General features: G+C 59.5%; 1 protein-coding gene across 4 annotated transcripts in view; it reads left to right on the top strand.

The window, feature by feature from the left end:
• ELFN2 (extracellular leucine rich repeat and fibronectin type III domain containing 2) overlaps positions 1-27,652 on the top strand; it is a 51,857-nt gene that overhangs the window by 1,548 nt on the left and 22,657 nt on the right. For 2 of the 4 annotated variants that reach the window (XM_032836603.1, XM_032836604.1), the window contains exon 2: positions 8,400-8,567. The exons of 1 other annotated variant lie outside the window; for it this stretch is intronic. The gene's annotated coding sequence lies outside the window, so the exon portion shown is untranslated. The remainder of the gene's footprint in view (positions 1-8,399; positions 8,568-27,652) is intronic. One more of the 4 variants, XM_032836605.1, reaches the window with a different exon arrangement.

Here is a 27,652-nt window from a genome sequence, read left to right as displayed (position 1 = left end):
GTGTGTCCAGGCTGCGGCTGTCGCTGCTGTCAGCAGCCCAGGCTGTCGGAGGAGGAGAGAAGCTGGGGGGCAGGGAGAGGAGGAGGGGGTGCTGGCAACACCTGGAGGAATGTGGTAGAAGCTGCCAGCTCTGGGCTGCCTGATTTAGTCATTGAGGGACATTTTCATACACAGAGCCGCATCATGGGGGTGGGGCGGGGGGGGAATTTTGCCTGTGCACACATATGTCCAGGGCTCGCACACCTGTGCCCCTGGCCTGCCAGGCACCTGTGGGACGTAGTGGGTCTCAGCCATCAGCAGGGCCCGTGGGCCTGCGCACCTGCATAAACGTGTGTCCTATGAGGAATGCGCACACACAGGCTGTGTCTGTGAACGCCTGTCTAGAGTGAGTGGTGACTCTCAAGCTATGTACGTGGGTGGTGACCTCTGGGCCATCTGCATCTGGGCAACAAGAAAGAGGAGTAATTGAAAGCGGGGGGGTCTTGGGGAGAAGTGTGCGTAATGCCAGCATGGGCCTGTGGGTGTGACGTCAGTGAGAACCTCTGGGTGTGACATCAGCGGCAGGATGACAGTGACGTCACTGGGATAGCAGTGTGAGGGGTCACCCCCAGCAGCCAGAGTGTGTGATGTCAACGGGGAGGGCGTGTGGCCGCATGTGCCTCTGTCCCCCGTGTTGTGAGCTGTGAGAGGGGGAGGAGGATGGGGTCCCTGAGGGAGAGGTCCCTCTCCAGACGCCCCAGGTGGGTGTGGGGCCCCTTACCTGAAGGCTTGTTCTCTGCCCCCCACCTTTCAGTGGGGGTGCCTCTTCCCTTCCTCCGACAGTCTCTGTTCTCCACCAGCCCCAGCCGGGTCACGGAGATACGTGTTCGTGTGAGCAAGGACGGTGTGCAAATTCATGTGACAACACGGCCGAGGGGATGGGCCTGCTGGTTCTAGTCCCGTGTGGCTACTCTGTGCTTTGTGATTTAGGCCTTCCTGTCACCTCTCTGGGCCTCGGTGTCTCATCTTTAACCTGGGGCAGGGATGGTTGAAAAGGTGAGGGGTGTCACAGGGAACGGTGGGCCTCCGGGGTGCCGGGTGCCTGGCCTGTGGTGGGGGCTCGGCCCATCACGTCCCTTGGCTTCCTGTCCCCCAGCCCGGAGTCTAACTTTGTAAAGAACTTCTTTCTCCCTCCTCGGATCCTCAGAGCCGTCCTGTGGGGCTGGCCGGCTGGTTTCTGTCATGCAGTCATTTGACAGATGAGTAAACTGAGGTCTGAAGGGTAAGGTGAGTTGTCCATTGATTGAGTCCTTAGAATTGGCCCCTCCCCGCCGGGGGAGACTCACTGGATTGGCGGCTCCCTTCCCACAGGGCACTGTCTTTGTTTTTAGGGACAGACCGGGAGCTCTGTGCATTGGGGGTGGGGAGTGCCCAAGGCCAAGGTGTAGCTGGCCACCATAGAGGCTGCATCCACTCCCAGCCCTCTCTTGCTTGTCCTTCTACCCCACAAGCTTCTGGCGACTGAGCCTTCTCTAGCGCGCTCCTTGCCCGCTGCCCCGTGCCCCGTGCGGCTTCCTTGCCTCCTGAAGTCTGCGGGATGTCTGCTTTGGAAGCAGAACTGGTTCCAGTGACATCTCCGCTGAGCGGCTGTGTGTGACACGGGGGTCAGCGGCGCTGTGCTCTGTCTGCGAGGCGGCAGCTATAGTCTTGCAAGCTCGGTGAGTGAGTATGAAAGTGTGGCATCCATGCCGCGGCCGGGAGGTACCCATTGCGGTCACCCTCCCCATTCCAGCTACAGTGCCCTCCCCACCCCTGGGCCTAGATCTGTTCTCCCACAGTCTGCAGTGGTGTCCCAGGCCGTGCGGAACAGAAAGCCAGGAAGCAGGATTGCCTGGAAGCCCGAGCCCCCTTAACCAGTACTCCAGAAGGTTAACTCAATCCTCTGCCTCTCACTGCCCCGTCTGATCCCCTATTGAATTAACCTTCTCGTGGCTCAATGAGTTTCGGGGGAAGAGTCACTGCCATTATTACGGGCCGGCAGGGGGAAGGTGGTGGAGGGTGCTGGGAGTTGGAATAATAGAGCCCCTTCCCCTCTGGTGAGCAGACAGCCCCTTGGGAGGCCCCGGAGAGGCCCTGAGGGCTAGGGAGCCACCTGGCAAGCTTCAGCTGCTGGGTGCCGCTGGCGGCAATCATTACAGTGATAATAATAATAATGATATGAGCTAATATTCATTGAGCCCAGGAGCCAGGCCCGGGGTGAAGCTCTTTGTAAGTGTTTAATCCCCACCAAACCTTCTGCAACATAGCCATTCCCATTCCTCATCTCCTACACAAGACACAGAGAGGTTACAGATTGGCTCAGGGCCACACAGCAGCAGAACGAGGACCAGAAGTCCCACATCTCTGCCAGGGGACCTTTCCATCTTGGGGTGTCCCGGGGCGAGGGGCCTCTCCGGGCCTTGCCTTGCTCATCTGTCAGCAGGAGAAGCTGTGGGTGTGGCAGCGGCCACAGGGACAGAGGGGCAGGAAGGCTCTAGGGTCTCAGGCCTGTTCCACATTCCTTCTGTGCTCCCCCCACCCCTGGGCGACCTGTGACATCCCCGAAGCCAGCAGCACGCTCTCTTGTTGTCCTCCAGCACCGAGCACAGCACCGGCGCCCAGCGGGTCTTTTGGGGGGCTCCCCTGGGTGATGGAGGGAGTGCTGCTCCCAGATTAGTATCTTCTCCGGTTCCGAGGCTATCACGGCCTCAGCGACAGTCCCCTTGGGCCACTCTACCGTCTTCTCCCCCTGTCTCAGTCAGCAAAAGAGTAGGGGCCCAGGGTCCAAATTCTGTCTCTTTAACGGTGTGTGTCTTGGGTAAGTTCCCTTCCAGGAGGCCCTGCTTCCTCAGTATAAAGTGGGGATAGCGATGCCGGGTTCCTAACTTTTCCAGTGCGGTTACGTAAGAGAATGTCAAGTGCGGAGCATTGTGTCTGGCACATAGTAGGTGTCAATTAGATGAGTTCCCTCCCCCTTCCCATCTGTCTCCCTTATTCATTCCTGGTTCTCTGGAGTGGGTCCTGGGCTGTGTGCGTGTGTATGTGTGTATCCCTCCCTCTCCTTTCAGCTTCTCCGTTCACCCCCTGAGACACATAGAAACTGTTTCGGGAGCCAGGATGGGGACCCCACGGAAATGTGAGAAGGGCCTGGGAGCTGCCTGTCCCCCCAGCTAGAATGTGCAGAGGGGCTGGGAGGGGGCTGGACATGTCTGCTGTGCACCTGTGCGTGTATGTGTGTAAGTGTATGTGTGTGACTCTGTGCATGCCAGTGCATGCTGGGGCGGGGGGGGGGGTAGGGGACAGCGGGAAGCAGTTCCGAAAGGCTGCCCGACCAGCTCGCTCCGGGCCCAGCCCCAAGACTCAGGCCTGCCTCAGTTTCCCTCCTTGGCCTGGCTGGGTCCCCTCTCTCTGAAATTCTCCTGGGATGGTGGAGAGACACAGGTGGCGGGGTTGGCAGGCCACCTCCCTTGCTTTCCGCGCTTCTCGCTCTGGGGCTGTGTGGGGAGGTTCATGGTTCTGGTTTAGCTGTTCCCTCTGTGTCTCTCCCGCTAGTACGTCGTCAGCTCCACACGGGCGCAGACTAGTAGGCCCTCAAAAATGACTTGGGCAAGTTCCTCTTACCTCTGTGCTATTTTGAGGATGGACTGATGCATTTTGCATTCAGTACACACACGCGTGTGCGTGCACACATGCACAAGCGTATCTCACCCAGGGATAACTGTGGTGCCCCAGGGCTCAGGCAGGAATGCATGGAGAGGAGTCACGTGGAACATCTGGAAGAGAGATGAGACACGTGGAACATCTGCCAAGTGCCCAGTGTGGGGCCTACGCACAGTAGGGCTGGGCTGACAGGGGGTGGTTCTTGGTTGTCTGTGACCTGACCCCGAGGGGGCCGGCCTTGGAGGCTGCAAGGGCAGGTGCTGAGCCAGCCTGGAGAGCTGAGGGTGGGAGAGGCTGGGTCTCGCTGCTTCTGTTTGTCTGCTCGCCGCCCCCCCCCACCGTGGGGTCCCCGTGACTGCACACCTGCTGGGTGCCAGGCACGGGGCTCCACACTGGCTATTATCTTGTTTAATTTTGGCCTGAGGACGGTGAAGGATGGCCAGCCAGCTCTGGGTGGGGGCAGGCCAGGTGGAGAGACCATTAGGAGCCAAGGTCTGGAGATTGGAAAGCCTGGAGTGGATTTTGGGAAGATGAGTCTGGAATGCGATTAGGGGCTCCATTACACAGGACAGTCAACTTTGAGCTAAGAAAGGGAACATTAGGGGCACCTGGGTGGCTCAGCGGGTTAAACCTTTGCCTTTAGCTCAGGTCATGATATTAGGGTCCTGGGATGGAGCCCCACATGCAGACCCACATCAGGCTCTCTGCTCGGCAGGGAGCCTGCTTCCCTCTTTTTCTCCGCCTGCCTCTCTGCCTGCTTGTGATCTCTCTCTCTGTCAAATAAATAAATAAAATCTTAAAAAAAAAAAAGAAAAGAAAGGGAACGTTATCCTTTTTGTCAGGGAGCACCAATGTCTCTGGGCAAATCTGTTAAAAATGCAGATTCTCAGGCCTCGTCAGCTGAGACTTTGATTCAGGAGGGTCAATGTGTGGCCCGGGAACCTGCATTTTTAATGCATTTCCAGAATATGAATTCGCCCATGTTTGCTGGTTGGAGGGCAGCTGAGGGGGCTGCGTCTTCTGGATCTTTCCGCACAGGTGGGGAGGCACCAAAGGCACCTGCATTTTTCAGAGGAGCCTGGGGTCAGTTCTCTGTGGCCCTGGTCTGTAGCAAGACCAGGCCGGTACTAATCATCTCGGTGTTCACCAGCTTCTGTTCTGAGCTTGCCCAATGGCCCTCAGCAAATCCTCAGAAGGACCCTCTGCATCGTTCCTGTTGCACAGAAGAGGAAGCGGAGGCAGAGTCAGCGGTCTCGGGTTCAAGGCCGCACAGCTGGTAAAGGCATGAAGTACGGGGCAGGTGAGGTGAGACCAGCGAGGGCCTGCCCAGCGTTTTGGAGCGAGACCACGCCCTCCCTCTCCCTTCCTTTGGTGCCGGGGTACTGGTGGAGTTGAGCCTGGAGTTATGCCTGTGAGCAGAGGCTGGAGGCCGCCAGGTGGTGGAGGTGGGAACAGAGAAGCCAGAGGAGGACGGAGAGCCCGGAAGGCCTCCCGGAGGCGGCAACGCAGAGTTGCACAGTCGCGAAGCTGTGGCCTGAGGCGGGTCATCCGGTGGGCGCTCTGGCCCACGCAGGTGGCTCTGGGCGGGGCGGTGAGCGGGTGTCCATCCCCGGTGCGCACCCGGGGCAGGCCCCCAGGGTGCACCCGCGCTCAGCTCTTCCCGCACCGCTCCCGGGCACCCACCCCCGGCCCCGCCCAGCAGGGCACAGGCACGTGCACGGCGGCGGGGTGGGCGGGAGAGCGCACAGGGAGCCCCCTCCCCAGGTCGCCCGCACCCCCTCCACCCCCGCCCTCACCGTGGCCCGCAGCCCGCCGGGTTCTGCCTTACTTCCCTGTGCTTAGAATTTGCAGCCGCATCCCTCGCAGCCCGCAGCCAATTTCACGGCCTCTGGGCTCGGCACGGTGCGCTGGATCGTAAACCCGCGGGCGCTGGGCAGGGGGCTGGCGGCCCGCCGAGGCGTGTGCCCAGGGAAGGGGGCGGAGGGGCGACCCGATCAAGGGCCTGTGACTCGTTGGCGACCGGGTGTGTGTGTCAGGTGGGTGTGGACAGGATGGGGTTGGTGGGGCGCCGCTGAGAACTGCCCTGGGAGTGCGGCGCTGTGGGTGTGCAGGCGTGGCCCTGCGTGTGCTGGAGGGTGTGGGGTGTCAGGGAGTGGTCCCCAGTGCGCTGGTGTGCCGGGGGCCCGTGTGCGTTGGCCTGCGAGGCCGTGTAGGGGCTCCCGTGCCTGTGGGCATGTCTGTCTGGGTGTGTATGGTGGAGCACGAGTGCCTGCCGCGGGTGGTCCACCGGGAGTGGGCGCCAGTGCGTTTCCACGCTTGTGTTGAGGGCTGTCTGTGCCCTGGCCCCAAGCATGGTGGCACTCGTGTGAGTCCACGTGTTCAGGTGGGCGCTGCTATATCAGGGTTCTGTGGGCAGCTGTGGACGGTGCATCTGGGTCTCTGTGCACATGTCCAATTGAGGGGATGTGGAATTCTGGTGTTAGTTGCTCTTCAGTGTCCTGTGGGTGCTGGCGTGTGTGTGTGTGTGTGTGTGTGTGTGTCAGGGTGTCTGCTGGCCACAGTGCTCCGGGTTAAGCGTGGAGGAAGTATCCCTGGGGGACCTGGGCCTGGGAGCCCTTTCCAGGAGCCAGCTGGTGTGTCCTTGTCCTCTGCCTTTGAGCCGGGCAGCGCCAGGTGCGCGTGCGCAATTGTCTTCCGGGGCCGCCAGGTGCCCGCGCTGGAAGGGTCTATGTATGTTTATGAATGGCAGTGTCGAGGGGGCCAAGGTGTGAGGCCCTGCCTGTGAGGACGGGCTGGGAGGACCATCTGGGTTGGTGGGGGGTGCGGGCCAGACAGGGAGAGGGGCCTCTGAGGGCAGAGAGGGAGTGTGTGCGCGTGTACGTGTGCGCACAGATGGGAGAAGGTTGGGTGGAGGCGCATCTGTCCGGAATAGTGTGTGTCTCTGCCAGAGGAGGTCAGGCAGGTGCATTACTCTTAGGGTGTATGAGTGCATATGACCGGATGGTGCCCAGCAGGGCGTCGGCTATGGGCACACTGGGAGAATGGGTGTGTGCGAGTCATCAATGAGAGATGGCACGGGGTGGGGGGGGTTGCTTGTTCCCTGCAGCAGAGGTCCTGGGGCCCAGTGGTAGAAGGAGTAGGTCCGGTTGGGGTTGGGGTGACTGACAGGAGGGTGGTGTGGTTGCCCATGTGAGGAGGGAGGGGCTGTGTATGGGAGCACCTGACGACAGGGAGTGGGAGGGTGTGGGGACCGTCCCCACCTGGGTATGCTGTGTGTGTCCATGACTGAGTGGGGTGTCTGGCTGGGACGTGGGAAGAGCCTCCAGACTCTGGGGCCCTGCAGGGAGTCAGGAACATGAGCAAGACTGGGGTGGGGTGGGAGGAATGGGGTCCCTTCATCTCCTAGAAACTACCCATTTGTTGCTTGCCCCTCCTCCAGAAACCATGGAGGGAGTGAAAGAAGTCCTGTGGCCCCTTCCCTCCTCTTACTCTTGAACCCGATGGGGCCTATAGGATGGGGACCCAGCCTTCCCCATCTCCCAGCCTCCCTCTCCCCCACCTCCCAGCCTCCATCTCCCAGCCTCCATGTCCCCATCTCCCAGCCTCCATCCCCCAGCCTCCATCCTCCCACCTCCTAGCCTCCCTTTTCTCTACCTCCCAGGCTCCATGTCCCCATCTCCCAGCTTCCACCCCCTACCTTCCAGCCTCCATCTCCCAGCCTCCATCCCATTACCTCCCAGCCTCCCTGCCCACTTCCTCCCAGTCTTCCTCTCCCCTACCTCCCAGCCTCCATCTCCCAGCCTCCATCCCCCCACCTCCCAGCCTCCATCTCCCAGTCTTCATCTACCCAATCTCCCAGGCTCCATTCCCCTGCTTCCATCTCTCCATCTCCCTGACTCCATCTCCTCCTACTCCCTCCCTCTATCTCCTCCATCTCCTCCACCTCCTGGCCTCCATTTCCCACATCTCCCAGCCTCCATCTTCCCGACCTCCCCGATTCCATCTCCCTATCTCCCACTTCTCCTTGCCTCCTTTTCCCCCTCCTCCCTGCCTCTGTCCCTCCCATCTCCCTGCCTCCTTCTCCTCCATCTCCTTGCCTTCCTTTCCCCCCCTCCCTACCTCCCTTTCCCCTATCTCCCTGCCTCCAGCTTCCCCTCCTCCCTGCCTTCTTCTCCCTCATATCCCAACACCCATCTCTCCCATCTCCCAGCCTCCATCTCCACCATCTCCCTGCCCCCCTCTCCCCCATATCCCAACATCCATCTCCCCCTCCTCCCAGCCTCCATCTCCCTACCTCTATCTCTCCTTTTCCCTGCCTCCCTCTCCCCCATATCTCAACCTCCATCTCCTTCATCTCCCAGCCTCCCTCTCCCTCGTCTCTTGTCTCCCAGCCTCCATCTCCGAGCCTCCATCTCCCCGCCTCCATCTCCCCCATCTCCCCGCCTCCATTTCTCCACCTCCCTGCCTCCATCTCTCCCATCTCTCTCCATCTCGGCCTCCATCTCCGTGCATCCCTCCCCTCTCTCGGCCTCCTCCCTCTCTTTCACACTGATATTCATTTGTGGTATATTTGGTTGCCATGGGAAACCTAAGAAAGAAGTGAGTGTACCCTTCAAGACTTCAGCATTTTCCCTCCTCCCTCCCTCCTGCTGCCCCCTCCCCCTCCTTCTCTCCTCCTCTCCTCTCCCTCCCTCCCCTTTCTCCCCCTCGCTTCCTCGCAGAAGGAGAGGACCTGGGTGAGAAGCTGCCGCTGCCTGAGCTGGACCAGGACCCGGGACCCCATTGCTCCTGCTGCTGCCGCCTGGCGCCGCCACTGCAGGGGCCTCCCTGAGACCAGGCCAGGGATAGAGCCTCGTGGGCCAGAGGGCCCCCTTAGCCCGCAGACATCGGTAAGGACAGGGTCCTTCTGACTGTGTGCGAGCGTGTGGCTGCGTGTGAGCCTGGCTCACATGACCTGGCCTTGTGAACTGTGGTGTAGCCAAGCCTGTCGCCCATTGGTCCCTTCCTGTCTTGCCTGGCAAGCCCCCCGCCGCACCCCTGCTATAGGCACCCCCACCTTCCCTTCCTCCGGGCCTGTGAGGCAGCTGGCAGAGTGGCAGGCCTTTCTGGGGGCCGGGACAGGCTCCCTGTGGGGGGTGGGAGGAAGTCGCACTCCTGCCCCTTGGCCTGGCCTCTTGTACCTCAGTGGGGGACCGGGGCATCGGAGGGGGCTGCTGGGGTGGGGACCGGCTTCCGGGGTCTCCTTTCCTCCCTCAGGAGGGGAGGGTGTCTCTCCATTGTCGGCAGAGGCAGACTGAGGGGCTGGGAGAGAGCTGGGAGCTGAGACGCGCGGGGCAGGATCGATAGGGGCCTGATCTGTGGGGAGAGCAGTCAGACAGCTGGAGGCCGCGGGCAGAGGGGAGCTGTTGGTCTCGGCTGGGGCTGGTGGCTGCCCCGAGAGGAGAGGCTGTCGCTGTCACCGCGGCAGTGTTGGTGGTGGCCACGTGGAGGGAGCTGTGGTCCGGGCGGGTGCTGAGTGACGGTGGTTGCCTTGGCGAGGGAGCCGCCTCTGTGGCATTGTGGTCTCCATGGAGAGAGGAGGAGACAGAGGGAGGAGGCTGGCTGTCTGGGCGCGGTGTTGGTGGTTGCTAAGGAGAGGGAGATGCCGTCTCTAGGACGAGGTGGTCCCCACGTGGAGGAGCCGTGGCTGCCGAGAGGTTGAGGGCCCTGGGGAAGGGCCGGTGCTGGAGGCTCTGGGGGGGCCATGCAGGGAGCGAGTGGGGCGGTGGGGGCTCCATGGGGGGTGGTGGCGGTGTTACAGGGAGGGGCTGCGGCCCTGGGCTTGGTGCTGCTGGGCTCCTGGGCTGACGCAGGGTTCTTTGAGGGGGAGGGAGGTCCAGTGGGTGGGTTCGAGCGGCGCCTTTCACTGCCAGGTTCATCCTGTTCACTCCCATGTCTGTGGCCAGGTGCCCCCACCTCTGCCTTCTGGAGCCTTCCTCCTCCTCAGGGCCTCTGAGCATACAAGTCCCCCCTCCGGATGCCTGTTCTCTCCTTGTCCCCAAGTGACTTGGTCCCATACCTCACGTTTGCTGTGCTCCAGGATACCTGGAATTGATACTTGCCTTTGAGGCATCAGAGAGGGGAGGTCACTTGCCCCAGGTTGCACAGCAGGCACGCACCGAGGCTGGGATTTAACCCCTGGGTACCTGTCTCCCCAAACACCCAACTCACCGGTCCTGACCCCTCCCCTGGGGGCCTGGCCCTCTGTGACCACCCCACTGAGAGTTGTCTCTCTCCTCCCTCAGTCCCCAGGTCCTTTTCCGAAGCAAACATTTCACTTCAGTAGTTACAGGAGGCAGCAGCTTGGGGCAGCAGAGTCCTGGGTTTGAATCCTGACTCCGGCACTGACAGCTGTACGGTCCGGGCCTCAGTTTCCCAATCTGTAAAATGGAGACGACGCACATGCTTCTTGGGCTTGTGGTCACTGGGGATAATGTATGTCACGCCCCAGGTGTGGTTCCTGGTGCGTAGCAGAGCCGCCATTAGGTGTCAACCCCACCACCATCAACATAATTCCTTCCAAAAATGATTGAAAAATTATTTTCTGACATGCCCGGGGAGGACAACAGCGGTGATGTCTCACCGGAGGTCAGCCTTACTGCATCCTTGCCTGTGACCCTTGAGCCCTGGAGGCAATGACCTGGCCGCAGGAAGTGGGGCTGGAAAGGAGAAGGGCCTCCAGGAGTCACACAGTGCCTTGGTCGCTGAGCGGGGCTGGAACCTGGTGTGGCTGGCTTGGCATTCCGTGCTCCCTGCCTGCCTAATCCAGGGGCCTGGGTGCCTGCTGTCCTCACACAGGCCTTGGCTCCCTAGCTGCCGCCCAAGTCCCCCACCTCCTGGCTTCCTTCAGGGCCCCCAAGTGTCCTGAACCTGCCCAGCTAACCCCAGCCCCGGGGCACAGCGTTATCAGGCGAGTGGCGGGTGGTGTCCCGGGAGCAATGGATTCAGGGCAAGTCCTTCCTGCTACTAGGGGCCACAGATGGAGAAGGATGTCCAGAGAGCGACATCTGAGGGATTTGGGGGATGAGTGGCATGGTGACTCTGAGTGACACAGACCTGAGTTCAGAGCCTCTCTCTGCCACTTTTTAGGTGGGTGGCCCTGGGCATGTTTCTTACCTTTTTGGGAACCTCAGCGTTTTTCTTTGTACGATGCGTGTGATAGGGCTCAGCTTTATTTGACCCGCGTGCGGCAAGGGGGTGACAGTAAAGCCCAGCGTCTGCCGCCTACCAGGGGCTCTTTCGAACCCGTGAGCCCTTCCGCGTCTTTCCAGTGATCTGCGGGAAGTCAGGGGAGAGGTGTCCTGTGTGGCCCCAGGTGGTAGAAGGGGAACCAACCAGGGCATAGACCTCCGTTCCTTCCAAGAGACTTTCTGGCGGTCAGTGCTGTCTTGGGATCACCTGGGGGAGAGGCAGTGAGCGTCCGTGACCCGTGAGGCCACATAAGGCCAGCAGGACCTAGGGTTGGGGATGATAAGACCTCGGATCCCATCATCATGTTGCCATTTACGGGCTGTGGGGTCTTGGGAGCCTCAGCTTCCCTACCTGCAAAATGGGAGGAATGAGAATGAATCCACGTGTGTGGAAGAGACGGGGTTCCCTCGAAGCTGCCTGGCATCCTGTTTTCCAGAGGAGGAAAGCAAGGGGCAAGGAGCTCACAGGGCTTAAGGGGCGGCTTTTTCTGGAGCTTCTGCTGTGTGCTGGGCGCCCCTCCCCCGAGACTCCATGGGGCACTGAAGTCCTCGGCCTTTGTACTTGCTGGTCCTTCTGCAGGAGTTGCTGGCCCTCTCTGGGCTCCCACCTGCTCGCTGGGCTTGTCCTGGGCTGCCCCCTGGCCCCCTGTCCCTGTTCCATGTTGCCTCCCCAGGGAGCCCCTTCCTAAGTGCTCTGTTTGTGGCCCCGGGCCTCTTCCCTCTCTTGGTAGCCCCTAACACAACCAATTGCTCTTTTTGTTTTTTGTTTTTTGGTTTTTTGCTTTTTTATTATCCACCCTTTCGCCAGCTCAGTGTCAGCTCATGAGGGCTGGATCCTTCTTGGTTGGGTTCCTCCCTCTATCCCAAGTGCCTTGAACGGGGCCTGGCACATAGTAGGTGTTCGGTCAACACGTGATGACAGCGTGGATGGGTAACCCTGCCGGGGGCCCTGGGCTGCCAGTCTTGTCATTCGCATCTTAGCCACAAGGCCCTTGAGCCTGGGGAGGCCAGGCCAACTGGCCCCAGAGACACAGCGGGGAGTTGGTGGCTGAGCTGGCCTCGGAGACCCAATTGCGCGCTGACTCTCGGTCGGGGGGGGGGGGGCTGGCCTTTCAAACTGGAGAGTTCGGACTTCACTCTGACTGCAGAGGCAACACCGCAGAAAGGCTCCAAAGCAGGGACGGCTTCTGCCTGCCATAAGGAAGAGGTTTTGGTAGCAGCCTGAGTCTTCAGTTCAGCCGCTGTGTGCCCTTAGGCAAATTACTTACCCACTCCGTGTCTCAGTTTACTTGTTTGTAAAATGGAGATGATATCTTATCTAGACGGGCTTCTGGGAGGAGGTGGACTTGGAGCTTTGGATTTGCAAACTTGACTCCAAGGCCCTTTCCCCAGGAAAGACCAGCAGCCTCTCCTGAATTACCCCAGTCTTGGGAGGCTCCATCGCTCATTCCTGAGGGAACTGAGCTTCTGACTTCTGAATAGGGATGTTTATAGTGCTTGGAAAAGGCCATTTTCTGCCCTGCCAGCCTGGGCTCTCACCCTGCCTGTCTCCCCCCCACCCCAAAAGAGAAAAATAGAAGAAAAAAGGAAACTGGTTTTCTTGGGGGCACTTAGTTCGTGCTGGGGACATTGCTGTCTGTGTCCGCATTCACAGTACGAGCAGCACAGGCAGAGTAGGTCTAGTTAGGCCCATTTTACAGATGACCTGCCTCAGGTTTGGGGAAGTTTTCCATGGGGCACAGAGCAGGAATTTGGACCTGGGCCCAGAGGCTCCTGCCTGCACTGTCGGGAGGGGAGGCACCTTGGAGGCATCTGGGGTTGGTCCACTCTGGGGTGACCCGGGGAGTGAGCTGTTGATCCCAGCCCCACCAGGATCTGATTTCGGAGGCTGGACCTCAAGAGAGGCTGTGGCATGGACAGCCTGCTCCCCCATGCCCCCCATCCCTTGCCTGCCCCCCCACCCCCTGCTGGCAGTGACATTAGCCCAGGGAATAGATCTAGCCTTGTGTGCAATCCCAGTGGTTCACTCAAGACCCCATTTGTTTGGGGAGGAGAAAGGGGGGTCTGTGGTGCCCAACAGAGGTGGGATTCATGGACAGGGCCCGGGGGAGGGGAGTAGGCTGCCTGGTACGGGCCAGGCCTGGAGGACTGCCAGGAGGGAGAGGGATAGGAGGAGGGGTCCTGCTTGTACCATTGGGGCAGAGTGTTATATTCTGGGTGGGGGGCTGTGTGCGTGGAGGTGCAGGAGGAGGGAAGGGGGAGTCTCACTCCCATTACTTCCTAGTCTGAAAGAAGGAGAGCGTGGTGGCCCTGGCCTCAGGGAGTCCCTAGTCTTCCAGCAGGGGATTGGGGGTGGGGGGAAGACTGGGCCATCAATATCCTTGTCTGGGGAGTCATAGCCCTGACTTCAGGGAGTCCCCCGTCTCCCAGGAACACTAGTCTGAGGGCAGAGGCTCAATCTGCTTCATTAGTGTAGAAGGAAAGCACAGTTCCTTTGAGTGGGGGCTCCCCGAGTTCCGGGAAGACTTCCTGGAAGAAGCAGTCCCTAAGGATTGGGAAGGGGTTAGATTTAGGGCAGGGGCTCCAGGCAGGCAGATTCTGTGGTTGCAAGCAAGGCACAGTGGGTTCCATCCCGATCCTGAGTGGTCCTGTGCACCTGAGTCTCTCTGTTTACTCATCTGTGAAATGGGGACATTGCCTGCAGACAGTGCTGGGCTCCTGCAGGGCCTGGAATGAGACAGGGTTGCGCGAGGACTATTTACATAGAGCAGGCCATAGGGCTGCTGGGGACTGCATGGTTGGTAAGGCCTGAGGCATCCTAGAAATTGCTAAAAATCCACCCCCCCCCGCCCCTTTGCCTCTGCACTGGGTCACAGCTCAACCAACCTAGCTTCAAGGTTTACAAACACAGGAGGGAGGGCAGACTCTGTGCTGAGCTGTGACAGGGAGCCAAGGGCCATAGCTCTCCTTCCTGCCTCTGACTTGCTGTGTGACCCTGGCTCATCTGACACCCTCTCTGGGCCTCAGGCTGAGACCCAGCTCCTCTTCCCGAGGATATCATCTGAGGTTTATGGGGAGACACAGACCTTCCCCTCCCTGCTCAGGGCTTTGCTTTAAGGATAAAGGTGGGAGCTGGCCACAGATCCCAAGCATCCTGGGAAGAGACGGGCCATAGAGGGCTCGGCAGAGGAGGGCAGGTACCCCAGATGATGGTGGCTTGGGAGCCCTTGAGCTGAGCAGGGACTGGAGGAAGGAGGCCCTTCTTGCCTCTGTCTGACATTCTGGAGGGTCGGCTTGGGGTAGGTGGGTCAGAGCAGGAAAGTCCTGGGTCTGTGAGATGGGGTGACACAGTGGTCAAGCCTGTGGTCCCAGGCCTGGGTTCCACTCCCTGTTCTACCCTAACAAGTTGCCAGGCCTCTGCAAAGTGGGAATTAATATAGTACCCGCCTCCGAGGACTGATACTCTAAAGTGCTTGGGGCCGGCTTCTGGCATACAGTGTGTGCTCAGTACATGCTCACTCTGTCTGTTGTCGGGGTTCCTGGTGGCAGGCACAGGGGAACAGGGCTTCAGCGGCCCTCCCAGCCACCCCCTCTCAGGCTGTTGGGGATGGGCTGTGGTGCATGGTGTCCTGAGGCCTGGGATGCCAGTTTAGGAAATGCGGGGGTGTCTGCCTGGCCCCTCCCACTCTCCCCAGTACCTGCCGGACAAGATGTGGACGTTGCTGCTGGGTTTTGGAGTAGGCGGCCTGCGCTCCCTGCCAGCTCCTTTGTCCTCTTGCTGGCTGCGTGGTTCTGGGCAGGCCATCTCTGAACCTCAGTTTCCCCATCTACAAAATGGGATCAAGTTTCTTCATGAGGATTAAGTGGGACAAAGCAGGCCGGCAGCATCATCTGCTCCCCTACAGGCACACGTGATGCGTGGTACTTGCGGTCATCGTCACTGCCTGCTCCTCCCCTCTCTGATCCTGCTGGCCCTGGTGGCTGCAGCGGGGGAGGGGGTTCCTGGCTTGGCTAAGACGGCAGCTGACCCGGACACTCTGTTCTGGATTCTAGATTCCGGGGGAGCTCCAGGGAGGAGGAACAGGGCTGTCCCCAGAGACCCCCCCCCAGGCCCGTGGCGGGGGGCAGCCTGCAGACCGTGAGGGGCCTGAGGAGAGGTGGGAGCCGGGCTTCGGCAGGGGATTGGGACCCTGGAGTCCTGGAGGGTCTAGCCCACAGGGTCTCCATCCCCTGCCCTGTCCTCCTGGGCATCCTGACACCCAGAGAGGCACTGGCCCAGGGTCACTGGGCGGTGAGTGGCTGGGCTGAGGGCGGAACCCAGGAAGACCCAGAACTGTCCTCTTCTGGGGCCCCTGGGCCGCTTCGGATCAGATCGCATCCCGCCTGGGGCCGAGCGGAGCTTTCTTGGCTCTGCCGCTTGTCTCTCACTCCATCTGTGTCTCCCCATCTTCTCCCCGTCTCTCACTCCATCTGTGTCTCCTGTCTTCTCTCCCCGTCTCCCCTGTGGCAGCTTTGGTGTCCCTTCCTCGGGCCATGCGAGGAAGGTGGCTGGCCGGCTGCTTGGGTGTGCGCACATGCACACGGGGTGATTCTTGTGTGTTTGTTGGGTGTTGCAGTGTGCATGTGTAAAGGGGAACGTGTGAGTGTAGACGCCCGCTTCCTAACTAAGGAATGGACGCGTGCTCTCTGAGGGACGAGCTGGGGCCTGGTGGGGTCCTTCCCTGTGATTCCAGGCCCCCTGCAAACACACGTGTGCCATCTGTTCTTACCTCCTTGGGATTCGCCTCGCAGCCTCTCCCCCTTCCCGCGCCCCCGACTCCACACCCTGCACCTCTGCTCTCGGGGACCCAGAGGGGGCCTGTCCGGCTCTGCCTTAGCTGAGGGCCCCCTTGCATGGCCATTTCCCTGTTGGGGGGCTGGGTTGGTTGCACATTTTCCACTTTCACCAACATGGCATGATTTCAGATTCTCTCACCCCTGACCTGGGTGGGCGCTCGGTGATGTGGGTGGGCTCGTGGGTGGGGATCAGCTTCTGAGGGTGTGTGTGGACATCTGGGTCCACTCTTGGCTGAGGGCTTCAGGGACGACTCCAGTTCTGGGTGCGATTCCTGCTGGTGGGGCTCCGTGGGACCTTGGCTGTCCCTGGGGCAGAATGCTGGGGATTGGGAATGCTGTGGCAGCTGCTGGGAGGCCGTAGTACCCCTTGCCATCCCCTGCCTGCTGTGGCCCAGGACTACTGGCCTCAGGCCCTTGGCACCGAGGGTAGCTGCTTTGGCACCTGGCTGCCCAGGGCCCCTGGGTGGCCCTGGCTTTCTGGAGCTGGGGGGTCAGGCAGAGAAGTTGGCACGAGGGCTGGTTCCCAGCCTGTGCTCTGACCTCTGTCTCCATACAGCCTCTGCCTACCTCCTGGAGCCCGAGCCAGGGTCAGTCCTGGGACGTCTTCATTCTCTTAGCCGAGCTGGAGCTACCTTGGTGCTGTAGGGAGCGAGTATTGGACGGGGAGTCCTAGACCTACGGTTTGAATCTCAGCTGTACCCCTTGCCCTCTGGGCGACCCAATTCTCTGGCTGTCCTTAGAGCTAGAGGGACTCATTTATTCTTTTGATTTAACAAGGCCCAAAGAATGCTTCCCACAAGCCAGGCACTGTTCAAAGAACTTTATAGAAATTCAGTCCTCACAACAATCCAACAAAATGTCATGATCCCCATTTTACAGATGGAGAAACTGAGGGGGCAGAGAAGTTCAGGATCCTGCCTATGGTCCCAGAGTGAGTCAGTGGTGAGACTGAGATTTTGAACCTGGGCTATCTGGCTCCCAGGGCCCTCGCCCCCAAGCACCTTGCTGTGGGAGCCCTTGAGGGTCTGCAGGGAGCAATGCTCCTGCAGGGTCTGGGCCAGCCCGGAGCCCTGGTCTGAGCCTTGAGGGAGGTCCAGAAAGGTGGTCCCAGACCACGGTGTGTGGCAGCTTGGGGTCAGGCGGGACTTGAGTGCCCAGCTCGTCACTCACTGAGCAAGTCACTTGACCTGACTGAGCCTCAGTTCCCACCTTGGTCAAACAGGGTCACTGTACTTACCTGGCAGGGCTGTGGTGGGAATTCCTTGTGGCGAGGCCTAGGGGACCCCAGGTATGTGGCAGGGACTCAGGACGTGGTGGCCAGCTGTGAGGGCTCCATGACAAGGGGAGAGGGAGGCGGTTTCAGGCTGGGAGCCTCCGGGGGGCACACAGACAGCCTCCCCTCATCACTGGGCACACCTGTCCCTCTGGTGTGTCTATCGTGCTTCTGGACCCAGCGCTGGGACAGTCAGCTGTGTGTGCGTGTGTGTTGGGGGCATACCGCCACCCCTGGTGTCCCCCACATACACGCAGCCATGATGGGGAGACTGAGAATCCTTGCTTGGGGGGGGCTGGGATACAGCCTCTGCTCCCTCATTGTTGCAGATGGGGAAACCGAGGCCCAGGCAGGGGAAGGGTTTTACTCTGGGGCCCGCAGGGAGTTCCAGTTATCTGAAGTTTCATTGCTGGGCAGGACCTTGTCTAAGAAATACAGGGACAAACCCTGCCTTTGGTAGCCCGTCCTGGTTGCCCTGGCCTGTCTCTATGGGGTCAGTGCCTTGCTGTGTTGGTTTCTGTCCATCCCATGCTGTGTTGATTGGAACATGGGACACTGGACAGTGGAAGCCAGGGGAACAGAAACCTTGCCCAGCCAGGAGCCTGGTGTGCATACAGTAGGCGCTCAGTACACATTGGTTGGTCAAGGGACCCTAGCAATGAGCCCTTCCTGCTCACCCACCGTAAAGGCTGAATTTCAGAGGGGCAGGGACTTATCCAGAGGAGAGCGGGGGAATGGAGCCCAGACGTCCTGGCTTCCGATCCCAAACCCTCTGGTTCTCTGCACTCATGGATGCGTGTAGCACGTGCACGCACACACGTACAAGCGCACATGCACACACCTGAGCGCAGAGTCACATGCTCAGTGCGCTCGCTCTATACCTTGGTCCAAAAGCTTCACTCTGATCATTGCTCAATTTTCTAGCTTAAAAGTATCCATCTGTCCATCTCTCTGCCAAGGCCGTGGGCTGGACACCTAATGGGATGCCTGTTCTGGGGCCTCCGCCGTCTGTGGCTGCCCCCAGGATGGGGCAGGAATCCTGGAAGGGGGTTCTGGGAGGGTAGGACCTGCCCAAGGGACACTGCCCCAGGCACATCCCCTGCTGTGTCCCCTCCTTCTGGCCACATACACCAAATGGCACACTGAAATCCCTGCCCCAGCATCCTGATTCCCCCGCTCTGCCATTTCTGGGCTGTCTCTGGCTTGGGGGAAAAGGGGGTGTCATTCCTGGGGACCAGCCTCCCCCGCCTCCCCCAGGAAGCCTGCCCTAATGCCCGGGAGGATGGTAATTAGCATGAGGCAGGCTGATTAGCTCAGAAATTAAGTCTTTGTTTCCCTGGCTCCCCAGTTTCCCTAATTGAGCAGATGCGGAGTGGGGGGAAGGGAGGGGCTGTGGGCTGGTCACGGGGCTGGGTGGGTGCCCATGTGGTTGTGTGCTCAATGGTGGAGGTGGTGGGGGTGATGGGTGGGGGTGGACAGGTTGGGGTCCTGCGGTGGGGCTGGTGGAGGAATGCCGGGGTGGGGTTTGCACCTGGTGTGGACCCCCAGGCTGCAGCCCTCTGGGGTTATGCTTGCTTGGCTGGGGGCAGGGCATCACTCCCAGGACCCCACTGGAGTGCTTGTGGGCCATCATTCTTTCCTTCAAGTCTTACCATCCGATCAGTAATCACAATGGTTGTCCTTTGTCGCGCGCCTGCTATATGCATTCCCTGGGCTGAACACCTTTTGTGTATCTCTTTGTTGAGTCCTCCTCACTCAGTTGTGCAAGGATAGGACCCCTTATTTTTTAGGGCAGGAACTTAAGGCTCACAGAGGTGAGGTGACTTGTCCAAGGTCACACAGCTCAGAGCAGCTAGGGCAGGGTTCCGACCCAGGCAATCTCACGTGGCCCTGTCCCTGGCTGAGGGCCATTTGGACTGGGGAGGGAGGAGCCTGTGATCAGAAGGTGGCCAGTCTGGGTCCTGGATGCCAGGGTAAGTGAGGCCTTTGCCCTTCTCATTTGTTATACTGGGATCTCTGCGTTCGCTTTCCCAGGTTATTGGGAGGAACGTTAGCAAAGACTGTAATGATGATTTAGTTAGTGCTTCCTGTGTGCCAGGCAGGTGACACGTACTCATGTGTTTTCATCTTTCATGCTCACAACAATCCCACGTGCCACGGGCAGATACCCTCCTTATCCCCATTTCACATTTGCAGAAGCCGAGGTTGAAGTGGTAGGGGGGGACACTCCTGGTCCCATAGTTAGTAAGCAGGGACCCAGGGTTCGGCCCGGGTTCGACCATCCTCCTTGATCGCCACCATAGGTCTATAACACCTGTGGGGGGGCCTGGCTGTTGGTAGGTGCTCAAAAAAGTTAGTATCCTGTCCCCCTCTCAGAAGGAGCAGGTTCCTTGAGGTCCCACACCACTGGGGGACCCAGGGGAAAGCCCTCCTCATAGCAACCTGTGGGATAGGCATTGCTTTTATGTCCATTTTAGGGATGGGGAAGTTGAGGCTTGCTCGGGATCTCACGGCTGGTGAGGTATAGGGGCCCGGATTAGAGCCCTGGAGGTCTGGCTCCAAGTGAGGCCATGTGGGAGACAGGCCTGTCGCAGGGGAGTGAGGTTCCAGGCCTGATCATCATTCTCTGCTCTTGAGGGTGGCGCTGTATGTCCCTGGCTCCTCCCAGCAGCTGTGTATGGGGTGGGGGGTGGGGTGCCCAGGCCTCCAGCCTCCACAGTGCCCTGCCTCTGGAGGATCTCCCTAAAACTCAGCTCGTTCCATCCCGGACTGCTCTAATCCAGCATCCTGACTCCGTGGCTCCTTCTCTGAGGCTCTCTGTTCTGGGGTGGGCACTGCTGTCTTTCAGCTGCCGGCCTGGACCCTGGGAGTCATTCCTGAACACCACATTCAGCCTCTTGTCCTCATCCTGAAGGTGACCGGTGCGTCGCCGAGACCTGCTCTCAGGTCCTCCTGTCTCCTGGTCACCCATCCACCCTCATGGCAGCTCCGCAAAGGCTGCTGTCTCCGCTCCTGTCCCTCCAGTTCCTTCTGCGCTCTACCCTTGGTAGGGCTCCCTAGCGTTTCCCTGGCTTCGCACTCTCCTTGAGCCAAGATCCAGAATCCTTATCCTGGCTTCTGAGACCTGCAGGGACTTGGCCGGCCTTAGCGCTCCTGCCTGGAGGGACCCTCTCCTCTCACAGGCCATGATCCAGTCCTCCTGGCCTCATTCCATTTCCTTGGACTGTCACCCTCTGGGTCCTGATAGGTGTTTCCATCACCAGGATCTCCCTCCACAAAGCCTTCCCTGACCCCAGGATAATGAGGTCCGCAGGTGTGCTGGGGCTGTCCCTTTGATTAGGGGAGTGGTATTGCCCATTTTGCAGATGGAGAAGCTGAGGCTCAGGAAGCTGGAGTCGGATCCCAAGGCTCCTCACTGTGGAGCACGTGTTCTCGGTGTGTGCGTGTGTGTGCGTGCCGGTGTGCGCAGCGCCGGCGCTGCCGTCTGTTGTCTGTGCCAGGTGTTGTTTGGGCTGGGCTGAGCCACCCCCCTTGGGAGAAGGAGGTCTGGGATGGTCTCTGGGGACCAAGTCTGCCTCTTCCTTTGTGGGGTGGGGATGCTAGTGTGCGCGTGGGGCCGGGGCGTCAGGCTCTCTCCTTCCCAGGACCGCAGCCTCCCATCCCCTCCCATTAATCACCCCTTCTCTTCAAAACAAACACTGGCGAGCCCAAACCGCCCATCCAGCCAAGGCACAGATGGAGTGCCAATCGGAATTAATTAGTCAGGTTGCCAAGGCAACCAGACCCAGGATCCAGCCTTACCTCCCGGGGTGGGGGGTAGCCCACCCACCTGTCAGGCCCCGCCCCCACCTTTCATGGCCCCGCCCCTCTCGCCTCAGGCCCCACCCTCTCCCCCTTCGCATCTGGGGGTACCTTGGGGACTCTTCTGAAAATCAGGAGGTGGTGGGTGGGAGGGACTGTCCAAAAGCTGGGTTCGAGTTTGCAGTAGGCCATGCTTGGCTTGGTGGGAGCTTGGGCAGGACCTGCAAAGCTGGGAGCCATGCCTGGTTCCGTAGGAACGGACAACGGCCAGACCTGACTGGGGAGGGGCCTTGAAGGGCCACCTGAGACTGGTGCGAGAGGAAGAATGACCGAATGACTGTGGCCTGAACTTGAGATCCCACTGACGTATGCCACCTCGGGAGCTGTTAGGAGCGGCTAACCTCTGTCGTCCATGGTAGTGACGGGGCAGCCTCTGAGGACTCCGTCCTCCTCCTCCATCCCCACCGTGTTCCTCTTATCCTCTGCCTCACCTGTGCATCCATAACCAGGTTTGGGTTCTCCATCCTTTCTCCTTGGTCTGCCCATGAGTCCACCGGCTCTTTCTTCCCAAGTAGCCTTGGGCAAATTACTTAGCTTCTCTGTGCTTCTGCTTCCATGTCTGAAAAATAGGCAGAACAGTACCTATTTAGCTCTCAGTATGGTGTCTGGTCTCTGGTAACTACTAGATTGTTCCTTGTACCACTGCTGGATGCAGGGATGCCCAGGGAGAGGGGCTCTGGGGAAGACAGAGGGCACAGAAGCCCCACCGCCCTTTGGGGAAGTTGAGGCACATGCAGGAATGACCATGCTGACCGGTGAGGAGGACCCTCCCCACCGACTTCCCTCCCAGAATGGCTCACTGTGTTGGAGTCAGCCATATTGCAGATGGGGAAGTCGAGGCCTGGAGAGGGCAGCTGGGGCAGTGGGCTGGTGTCTCTGGCGTGAGTCTGGGCCCCTATTCTCTGGATCTTCCCGGCTGGTGCTGGCGGGAGGGTCGCACAAGACAGGTCTTGCAAGGCCGGTCTCCCTTTGTGGAACCATAGGGAATCCATCCCTCCTCCTGCTTGGGCCTCAATTTCCACTTCTGTGAGATGGGGGCTCACGGGGGTGTAGCTGGTGGTAGGTCTGGCTGAAGCAGCTTGGGGCTGTGGCTTTTTATGCTTTGAGACGTCAGAAGAGGGGCTGGTGTGGATGGACGGGCTGCAATTTCTGGCCGAGGCCTTTCCTGGAGGTGCCCTCAAGGAAGAGGGTATGGAGGGGCCCCGAGGGGCATGGGCCAGCTCTAGCCCCATCCCCCACCCTTGGAGCCTCTGATGCTGGGCTCTGCAGGGGCAGGACCTGCAAAGCCGGGAGCCATGCCTGGGGAGTGGCCTTAAGGGGTCATCTGAGACTGGTGTGAGAGGAAGAATGACCAAATGACCACAGTCATTCTTGGCTCATTGGAGTGCCACCCTGGCTTGGCACACCCATTGCCAGGTTGGGGTGAGGCTCAGGGCAGGCCCACTCTAACACACTGAGCTCACGGAGGCCAAGCCTGTCTTTCCTGCCCCCTGGCTGATGGGCCATTTGCTCCTCCGTGTGACAGGGGGAGTCTCTCGAGTCTCTCGAGCTGGCACAGTGGGACTGGAACCCATGTCTCACCCCATAGCCCTTCCCCCAGGGACCGTGGGCCCGTCGTTGGCCCTCCGTGAGCCTGTTTCCCCATCCGTCCTCTGGCCTAACGATGTGTTCAGTGAACTCACCTGTTGGAAAAGATTCAGAGGGGCTGCAACCAGGGGTGGCAAACTCAGGGGCCCACGGGGGTCAGGTCACTTAAAGGTTCGAATCCGGTCCGAGTGAGGCAATAAGGCATGGCGGGGCCTGTGGTCAACATGGGCGCTCAGGCTCTGCGATGGCAGCAAGCTCGGGTTTTCCTCACCGGTGTGGGGGCCAACAAAACTGGTCTGTGGGCGCTGTTTGGAGCTGCCAGCTTGCCCCAGAAGGCAAACTCGACAAATGGATTAACTGGGGGATATTTAACTCTCCTTTACATAATAACAAGGGCTAACATTTATTGAGGGCTTGTGCGGTGCCAGGAGCAAACTAAGCACTTTACTGGGATTATCTTGTTTGATCCTCACACCGGCCGGCCGAGGCAGGCAGGGTGTAGTTGTGATTCCAACGGACTCCGTGGATGAGGCAGTGGTATCAGAGACGTTCAGTCAGAACCCCAGGTCACACAGCTGTGGGGGCTGGAGCAGGGTCTCTCCAGGTGCCTTCAGACTCCTCTGTGGAGGTGTCTCCTTCTAGCCCAGAGGGTGGAGGGGAGGAAGGGCAGACCCACTTGGGGGGTGGGAACCCCCAGACCTGCTGCTTTTGCTTCCCTCACAAGAGGAGGCTGGGGGAGGGGGGAGAGACAAAATTAAGCAGCCAAAGGGTGTTGTGGCACTGAGGAGGAATAACTTATTTTTTATGAGCTTGTTCGCATTTGTGAAGTTAAGTAAGCAGAAATTTATGCCCTTCGTTGGCACGCATTAAAGGGGAGGGCCGCCTGGGCCCCGCGTCGTTACCAGGAAACCTCACGCTTCCCAGCGGCTGCGCCCCTCCCTGGCTCGAGGCGGTGCCCACGTCTGGAAGGTTTGTTTGGGCTGTGTGCGGGGGTTTCTTCGGATCTAGCTGTGGCCATCTGCTGATGGCCCACTGTGTGCTTGTCCTGGCCTGTGGCGGCTGGGGCTGGCCTTGCTGTGTCTGAGAACGGCTCACCCGGCTGCCGGCAGTGCAGCTTGGCCCTTAGGTCAGAGGCTGAATGTTCTAGACCCTGTTCCCTGCCTCCATGGTGAGGGCCTCAGAAGGCCCAGAGACCACCTGTTTTGTTGCCCAAGAGCTCTGAGGCATGAGGCATGTTGCTTGAGCTCCCCCAGCCTCGATGTCCTCATCTGTGAAATGGGGATGGTGGAGACGCACACCTCATGGGATTGTGTCCTGCTCGTGACACAGCTCATCTGAGATGACATCGGCTTGTGGGGTGGCATGGCCTATTTGTTCATTGACCTGGCTCCTTGGGGGCCCTTTGTTTCTAATGGCCCTGAGAGCTAGATGGTCCTTCCTGCAGGAGACCTGAGTGGACACCCCTACCTGGCCTTGGCAGTCTCAGGCTCTCCCACGTCCCCCCTGCAATTACTGGTCTCCTGTAATTACTACTCCTTTCCAGCTGTGAGCTTCCTCCAGGCGGCCCCGAGTCTGTTCTGATCCCTGCGGATGCCTCGTGCCCGCCCCAGGGCACGAGAGATGGCATTCAATGAACAAGAAGGAAATCTAGCATCTCGGCCTTGGTTTTCATGTGTTTGGAATTAGAAGTCCCTTCCAGGTGTGTCGTGATTTATGTGTGTGTGTGTGTGTGTGTGTTTCTTTTAGATTTTTTTTTTTTTATTTGAGAGGCAAGGGGAAAGGCAGAGGGGGAGAAAGAATCTCCAGCTACCTCCCTGCTGAGTGCAGAGCCTGACTTGGGGTTCGATCTCATGACCCTGAGATTATGACCCGAGTCCAAGTCCAAGTCCAGAGTCGGACACTCAACTGACTGAGCCACCCAGATGCCCTGATGTATGGTTTTAAAAGCACTTTTGGGCTAATGCCCTCATTTGATCTCTACTTTTTGGTCCCCTAGTGAAGAAGGCAGGGCGAGTTACAGGTGGAGTGGGTGGAAGTGGGGGGATTTGAATCCAGCGCCCATTCATTTGTTTGTTCACAGGAACTTCTGAACTCCTGCTCTGGGCGAGGTAGTAGGGGTCTTGGGGAGAATCCGGTGGGATTCCGCTCTCCAGGGACTTAGAGGCTGCCCTCAATAGACAGGTACAGCGGGGCTAGGAGGAAGCTGGGGAGGCAGTGGGGGGTCACTGCATCTCTGTAGGCCCAAGTCTGTCATCTTGTCTAATGGGTGACAGCTCAGAGGCTTACAGCTTCTTCTGGTTCTGATGGGCTCAGCTTCTCGGGTAGGGGGTTGTTGCCACACACCTGCTAGGAAGCCTTAAGACCTCAGGACTACCCATCTTCCAGCCCTATCCACGCAGCCCTGGTCTATCCAGGAGGCTGAGGGGCCCTGAAGACACAGGTGTCTGGGCCTTGAGGGCTGGAGGAAGTGGCTGTCCCCGCTGTTGTCCCTGGGCCTGTGACCATGAGGGTGGTTGTCTGCATGCTGTGGGAGTCTGTCTCTGGTTAGAATTTGCAGTCAGCCTGGAGCTAGGGACAGGGGTGTGGGGAAGGAGAGCTAAGGGGCCTGAGGACTGGTGGGATGGGGGGGTCAGCTTCTCTGAATGGAGTTGTTCCATCTGGGGGGCTTCCTGGAGGGACGTCGAGGCTGCAGAATAGGGGGAGATCAGCACCTTGGGGGGCCGGGTGGACCCTGGGGAGTGAGCAGAAAGGTGAGGAACGAAGTTGGGAAGGCTGTGTGTTTTATTCTGGCCTGGTGGGAGCCCGCAGCCAGGTGAGGTGGGTGTCAGGGAGGAAGGTGCCGCCCCCTGCGGTAGCTCCGGTGTGCAGCTGGAGCCTGGCGCAGGTGTGGAGAGAGGGCAGATTTGCACGGGTCATGAACTTGTCCCCTCTGCCTCCTGGAGCTCCGGGAAGGTACAGGAGGGAAGTGCATTTATTCGGCAGATAGTTCTCAAGCATCTAGTATGAGCCAAGCATTGTGCAAGGCACTGAGGGTCTGGGGGGTCAACGAGAATGGTTCCTGCCATCAGGGACCGTGCAGCCAAGGGGAAAGGCTGACTAGGGTGAGTGATGACCCAGCAGTCTGGAGGGCTTCCTGTAAGAGGTGGCTCTGAATTCTGCACAAAAAGTAGCATTTATGAGGTGGGGGCAAAACAGAAGGGATTGTGGGAATTTCAAGGGGAAAAGCCAAGACTCCTTGAGTTCAGAGGAGGGTGAGAAGCTCACGTGCTTGGGTCTGGGGTTTGGGAAGGAGGATTTGGGAGACTGGGGAGGAGGCAAGGCTTGGGAGTTTCTTTCGGGCCAGGAGAAGGAGTCTGGGCTGTGCGCCTTCCAGCACTGGGGAGCATGCTGGGCGACTGGAAATCAGGGGTGTGGATGATGTGTCCAGGACGGAACACAGAGTGGGAAAGGCTGAGGCGCTGGGGAGGGGACTTCCGGACAGTGCCGCTCTGGGGTCGGGTGAGAGGCTGGTAGTGGGATCAAGGCTGCAGGAGGGATCAAGAGAGGAGCCAGGGAGGCCCAGTGTACGTGTGGGCACCTGTGTGTGTGGTTTGTTGCCGTGCTGTCGGGAGTGGTTTGTTCTGACGGGCGTCCGGGTTACAGGGTGGTGTTGGAGGGCAGAGTTGCGGAGACACGGCCAAGACAGATCACGAGAGGTCTTGAATGCCGCAGTCAGGACCAGGGAGGCGATCAAAGGCTTCTGAGCAGGGCAGTGACCCACAAGCCTGCTGTGCCTCCGAAGTTTCCTTGGGCAGCTGGGCAGAGGGTGGGCGGAGGCAGGGTAGTCTGGGTGGGCCGTTAGGAGACTGCACCTGCCTGGGGGACTTTCACGAGCCAGAGGCAAAGGCGAGGAGGGAGGGCGGTCGAGAGCCCCGGGGCAGGCTCCGTGGAAGAGGGGGTTGTAGAGGATGATAGAGTTCTGCTCTGTGGAGGGGAAGAAGACGCAGCAGGTGGCTGCACGGAGGAGGCGGGAGAGGATGAAAGGGAAGGTCTGAGCCAGGAAGGAATTAACATCATTAGTGAGCACCCACCCCTAGCGAGGCTTTCTGTCCCCAGCACCGAGCGAGCGCCTGGCTCCACGCTTCCAGCTGCTTGGCTTTGGGCAGCGTCTTTGAACACAGCACCTCTGTTTTGTTGTCTGTAAAATGGGGAGACTGTTCAAACCCGCCTCTTACGGAGTCTGTGAGGATTGGGTGAACGAATCTGCTGGGCTTCTGGGACGCTCCATGGTGAACTAGTTCATTGGCCGTGGTCATGACCATGTCATTGAACGCCGCACGCCTGCAGGGCAGCCTTGAAATATGGGGACAGGTGAGGAATGGGCTCCGAGGAGGGTTCAGTCTGCCCTAGGCCAGGCAGCTGGGAGGGGTACAGAGCAAGGGACCTCCAGACTTGGCATGTACTGTCCTCCATGGCTGCGGCCTCCGAAGATACCCAGCCCAGCGTGCTCCGTGAACATGCACTCTGCTCCTTCCATGTTGGAAGCTCTGGGGGTCCAGCACAGGGGCATGGGGCGCAGGAGTCAGCCTCTGGCTGGCCCCACCAGGCGGGAGAGCCCAGGTCAGCTGCTCGTTCTCAGAGCCTCAGCTTTCTCATCTGTTAATGGGGCCCCATGGGCCCCGTAAGCTCTGTTCTGTCAGGTCCCGGTAGGGCTTCTTTCCCAGCTTCTCTGCACCTGCTTGACCACGCTGCCTTGAGTGGGCGGAGACCAGGGTGGACATGGTAGCCTCAGGGTTGGTAGAGGCCCTAATGGTCATAACAACAGTGGTAAGGGGCTGGGAGGCTATCTTGTCAGCAGTAGTAATAATGAGCATACCTCAGCAAGTGGGGAGGTGGTGGGGTGGGGACAGAGACCAGCTGGGAGTGACGCACCTCTGGGGGGTGCTCTGCGGGTCTTTTGCTTTTTTTTGCTTCTTTTGCTTTTTCAGTCCCCACACCCCAGGCACCTCTTCTGCATCAGTCTGCCTGCTGGCAGTGGGGACACAGAGGGGAGGTGGTGCTGTCTTGGCCCTCTGGAAGGGAGATGGTGACCGTTTAGGGGGACGCTACTTGGTGCTGGTGAACACAGGGTTGCTGTGGAATGGTGAAGCCAGACCTAGGGTTCAGGGCAGACTTCCTGGAGGAGGCGATGCCCAAGCTAGAGATGGTA

The sequence above is a fragment of the Lontra canadensis genome, unplaced genomic scaffold (genome assembly GCF_010015895.1).
Source record: "Lontra canadensis isolate GAN:19392208 unplaced genomic scaffold, GSC_riverotter_1.0 scaffold93, whole genome shotgun sequence".
Lineage (NCBI taxonomy): Eukaryota > Metazoa > Chordata > Mammalia > Carnivora > Mustelidae > Lontra > Lontra canadensis.
This window is presented reverse-complemented; position numbering and strand designations above follow the sequence as displayed.